Below are 6,000 nucleotides of genomic sequence, written 5' to 3' on the forward strand. Positions count from 1 at the left end.
ATACTATTAATTTTTTTATTGATTTTGTAAAAATATTACATTAAAAAAACAATATGAGGTCCCATTCAACCCCACCACTCCTACCCCACCACTCTCCCCCCCAGCAACACTCACTCCCATCATCATGATACATCCATTGCATTTGGTAAGTACATCTCTGGGCATCTCTGCATCTCATGGTCAATGGTCCACATCATGGCCCATACTCTCCCACATTCCATCCAGTGGGCCCTGGGAGGATTTACAATGTCCGGTGATTGCCCCTGCAGCACCATCCAGGACAACTCTAAGTCCCAAAGGCACCTCCACATCTCATCTCTTCCTGCTATTCCCCATACCCATATCAGCCACCATGTCCACTTTTCCCACTCCACTCTAATGCCACCTTTTCTCTGTGGACCTTGGATTGGTTATGTCCGTGGCATCTCTATGTCAAGAGGAGGCTCAGATTCCACATGGATAGTGGATGCAATCCTGCTTTCAGTTATAGGCACTCTAGGCTCCATGGTGTGGTGGTTGTCCTTCTTCAACTCCATCTTAGCTGAGTGAGGTGAGTCCAATAAATCAGATTGTAGGAGCTGAAGTCTGTTGAGGCTCAGGGCCTGGCTATCATATTGTCAGTCTCATAGTCTATAGTTTACATTAGGATTGACTATGTTATGGATTTCTACAGTATTTTTTTAACTTTTTTCAGATAACATATATCCAACCAAAATTTCCCCTTTTGACTACAATCAGATATCCATATCAGTGGTGTTAATTACATTCTCAATGTTGTGCTAACATTACCACCATCCATAACCAAAACTTTTCCATTGCTGCAAACAGAAACTCTATACCAATTAACCATTAATTCCCTATTCCCATGCCCCAGCTTAGACCCTGATAACCTGTGCTCTAGTTTCTGGGTCTAAGAATTTGCTTATTCTAATTATTTCATGTGAGATCCTACAATATTCTTTTTTGTGTCTAGTTTATTACATTCACCATATCTTCGAGGTTCATCCATGTTATAAAATGTATTAGCATTTTATTCAATTTTACAGTTGAATAATACTCCAATGCGTCCATATACCACTTGTTAATCCATCCATCTGTTGATGGACACTTAGCTGCTTCCCTGTTTTGGCAATTGTGAATGATGCTGCTGTGAACATCAGTGTACCTCAGTCCCTGCTTTAAAATCTTTTGGGTATATACCTAGAAGTGGTACTGCTGGGCCATATGATAATTCTATGCTTGCCTTTCTGAGGAACTACCAGGCTGTTTTAAACAGCAGGTCTACCATTTTACCTTCCCACCAACAATGTACAAGGATTCCCATTTCTCCACATCCTCTCCAACACTTAAAATTTTCCAGTTTTCAAATAGTAGCCATTCTAGAGGGTATGAAATGATATCTCATTGTAGTTTTGATTTGCATTTCTGTAAAGGCTAATGATGTTGAGTATTTTTTCATGTGCTTAGTGGACATTTCTATATCTTCTTTGGAGAATAGTCTATTCAAGACTTTCAACCATTTTTTCATTGGGTTGTTTGTGTTTTTATTGTTCAGTTGAAAGATTTCTTAACACTCTGGATATTAAACTCTTATCAGATATGTGGTTTTCAAATATTTTCATCCATACTGTAGGTTGTCTTTTTGCTTTCATGATAAAGTCCTTGGATGCACAAAAGTTTTCATTTTGATGAAGTTCCATTCATCTATTTTTTTTCTTTTATTGCTCATCCTTCTGGAGTAAATTGTAAGAAACCATGGCCTAACCCAAGGTCTTAAGATGTTTTCCCATGTTTTTGTTTAGAAGTTTTATAGCTTTTATTCCTATATCTAGGTCTTTGATCCATTTTAAGATAATTTTTGTAAATGGTGTGAGGTAGGGGTCTACCTTCATTCTTTTGCATATGGGAGCACAGGTTCCCCAGCACCATATATTGAAAAGACTATTCTTGCCCATTGAGTGGGCTTGGTACCCTTGTCAAATATCAATTGACCATAGATGTGAAAGTTTATTCCTGAACTCTCAATTTGATTCCATTGTTTAATATATCTATCCTTGTGCTGGTACTATAATGTTTTGGTTACTGAAGTTTTGCAATGGTTTTATAATTGGGAATTGGTTACTCCAATTTTGTTTTGGACCCATTACCCTTCCAGGTAAATTGGATGATTTGCTTTTCCATTTCTTCAAAGAAGGCTGTCGGAATTTTTATTGGGATTATGTTGAATCTATAAATTGCTGTGGGTATAATTGTCTAGATGTTCTATCCATTATTGAAAGTGGTACATTGATTTCTCCTACTATTAATCTAGAACCACCTATTTCTCCCTTTAAATAAGTCAATATTTTCTTCATTTTGCAGGTCTTTACCACTGGGTGCATACATATTTTTAAGTGCAAGTCTCTTTTGTTGAATTGAACTCTTTATTAGTATATAGTGTCCGTCTTTGTCTCTTGTAACAGTTTTTGTCTTGAAGTCTATTTATTTGATTGTAGCATTCACAACTTTGCTTTTTCTCCCCAATCCTTCCAGTTCTTTTCTCCCCAAATTGCAGCAGCATTCCTGAGTAGTTAAGGCAAGCCTCAGGAACTGGTTGTAAACTGGTGACTGATCAACAAATCTTATACTGTTTTTCTGGAAGCCTTCCATGGCATCTGCTTTTCTTCAAACTGCAAAATCAGCCCTGGATCAGTAAAGCTTCCCTGCCTTGCTGAAAATATCTGATTCTTTAGGATCTGTTTCCTGTAAGCACTGCTCTTTCGGTTCTTGAGCAATTCATTGCATCCCTTGGAAAGCAGCTCCAGTCCCCCAGCTCCATGTAGACTTGCCCCAGAGAAAAGCCCTTTTCTCTGGTGGTGAGTGCAGAAGCCAAACCTGGGAAGTGCTATCTGTCTTCCTGCTACCAAGGATGATGACTAGGACTTGGCTAGGATCAGAACCATCTCATCTTCCCATCACCAAGGATGAGGACCCCATGAAAGCCCTATAAATAAATGATCATTACTCACCAAGGTGGACTTATCCGAGTTTTTCTTTGGCCTGATGAATCCTCAGCTTTGCTGTCATTTTTACATAGCTCTTTGTCATCCTAGGTACACTGATATTTGTATGGCTACTCTTTGCTTGGAATATCTTTCCCTACTTGTGTCAACCTCTTGTATTTTTGAATTAACAGTGAGTTTCTTATAAACAGCATCTAGTTTTCTCATGCTTTTCTATCCATTCTTCAAATCTCTGCCTTTTGACTGGGGAGTTTAACCCATATAGTTACCTTTACTGAAGAGCTTTCTTTCTTTTTTGTCACTTTGATCAATTCTAGTGTCATTCCTTTAGACTGGAGAATTCCCCTTAGCATTGCTTGTAGGGCAGGTCTAGTAGTGACAATCTTCCTCAACTTTTGTTTATCTGAGAATGTCTTCATCTCTCCTTCATTTTTGAAAGTCAGTTTTATGAGAAGTAAAATTCTTGGTTGGCAATTATTTTCTTTCAGAACTTTAATATTTCATTTTGTACCTTTCTGCCTCCACAATTTTTGAGGAGAAATTGGCATTCAATCTTATTGGGGCTTCCTTATACAAAACAGTTTGCTTTCTTCTTACAGTATTCAACAGTTTGACCTCTATTTGTTGACTTGAAATTTATCCTGTTTAGGATTCATTTGGTTTCTTGGATTGTATATATTCATATTTTTATATTTTCCATTGACTTTGGGAAGTTTCTTGCCATTATTTCTTTGAGTATCACTTCTGCCTCTTTTCCTCTTTCCTCCCTTCTATAATCCGCATAACACATATATTGTCCCACAGGTCTGTTGGCTCTCTTCCCTTTTTCTTTTTCATTATTTTTTCTTTTTGCTCCAGAGTCTAAATAATAATTTCCATTATCTTATCTTTGAATTCACTCATTCTTCCTTCTGTCATCCCTAATATGCTATTAAAACCCTCTAGAGTATTTTTCATTTCTATTATTATGGTCTTCCATCCAGTATTTTTGTTTTGTTCCACTTAAAACTTTCTATCTCTTTATTGAGATTCTCATATTTCTCATTCATTTTCCTTACATTCTTTAGTTCTTTCTCTATATTTTCATTTAACTTCCTGAGCATATTGAAGATAATTTTTTTTAGTCTTTGTCTCATATGTCCAAAGTTTGGTCTTCTTTGTTTATATGTTTTTAAAAATTTTCTTGTTCATTTGGATGTCATTATTTCCTGCTTCTTTCTTTGTCTCGTAATCTTTTTTGCACACTTAGCATTTTAATATTTTTGTGTGTTAACCCTGGGATTTAGTCCCTGAGCTGTCTGTTCCTTAGGTTTGTAGCCATCTAGTGATATGACAGAGATTTCCTTACAAAAACAAATTAATGCAAAAAATATCTTAGTCTTTCCAAATTGGCTCTGTGTTGTCTTGTGCTCTCCTTCAGATTTTATCCCTCCTATCAAGAAGATCTGTCCAAGGCAAATATGTGAGATGCTCTCCTTCTTTTCTGAGCCAGTTTCTTGTCCTGGGCTTTTGCTCATGGTCTTAGGAATTGGAAAGCCCCGTCTACTCCCAATGAAATAAACTCTCCCCCAGTCCAGGAACGATGTTGTATGTTAAATCAGGTAATTCTTACACCCAGATTGGTTTGATTTAATTACTGCTTACATTGTTTTAGTTTTTTGCAATCTTCTTCTATCTGCAGGGTAAGTTCTGGGAGAATAAGCCAAATACAAATATATGGTTCAGTGTTTTAGGTGTCACCTTGGTAGATTGGCAGCCAACACACACTTACTTCAGAATGCACATCCTATTTACTTTGCTCCCCCTGGATCAGGGCCAGGTATTCACTTAGGGAATGTAAGGTAGCTCCACACAATTCTGGGGAGCAGATAAAGAAGGAGCCAACAGCTAGCAAAAGTGCCACATGCTTTTCCTAGAATCTTTTAAGCTTTTTTTTTTTTTTTTTCTTTTTTTAGTGAGCAGTTGCCCAGTTGGAGTTTTGAGGAAGATGGCTCTTACAGGTTTTGGTAGTTGTTCAAAGATTCTGTGGGGAAACAGAACCCTGGAGCATTTTACACTTTCATCTTGGTTAACTGGATGTCACTTAGCTTCTGAAGAACTTTCTGTTTTGAGCCAGAGACATTTCAAATATTGATTAAGTCTGAACTAATTTTGATGACTTCCATTTTTAATCTAGATCATATCTTATTAGCATAAATAGAATGTTAGAGAAAAATGTACCTAAGTCATATGTTATTAAAAGTAACCTAAGGCCAATGGTTTAAAAATATTAAATAAGGAAATTGAAGGAAATATCAGATATCTAGCTGGGGAAGGATTTTATTAAATGAAAAGTATTAAAATAAATTACAAAGTAAAAAGATCATAGGTGTGATTAATGTATAAAGCTTATTTATTTAAAGAGCAAACCATGACTTGGAGAAATACTTAAATGAAAAAGTTGATATCCTTAATACATGAAAAATTACAGGAAAAAGTTAATATCCTTAGTACATGAAAATTCACTGTTTGTAGGGTCTTAAATATTATGATAAATACTTTAAATGGTTTATCTAATTGCAGTTTGAAAACATGTATAAAGGGTCTTCAATTATTAATCATTTCAACCAAATAATTCTCTGAGTCTCTATTCTGTGTATTTACAAATATAGAAAAAGATCCATTCTAAAAATATACTTATCACATCAAAATGAGAATAGGTAGAAATGACAGCATGTTATAGAATAGGCTTTTATTTAACTATTAAATAATATTTATGAAGGATTTTATATAATGTGGAAAAATGTGTATAGTATAATATGGTATAGTTTGATCACAGCTATGGCAGAAATATAGAAAACAGTCTGATAAGAAAAATAGTTGCTTTTAGGTGATGTTTTGGGTATACTTGGAAAATTAAATAATTTATATAGTTACATAAATTACAATTATATAATTTCCTCAAATTATACAATATTTGCATTGCTTTTATAATAAAATATCCATGAAAAATATTTCT

The sequence above is a fragment of the Dasypus novemcinctus genome, chromosome 4 (genome assembly GCF_030445035.2).
Source record: "Dasypus novemcinctus isolate mDasNov1 chromosome 4, mDasNov1.1.hap2, whole genome shotgun sequence".
Lineage (NCBI taxonomy): Eukaryota > Metazoa > Chordata > Mammalia > Cingulata > Dasypodidae > Dasypus > Dasypus novemcinctus.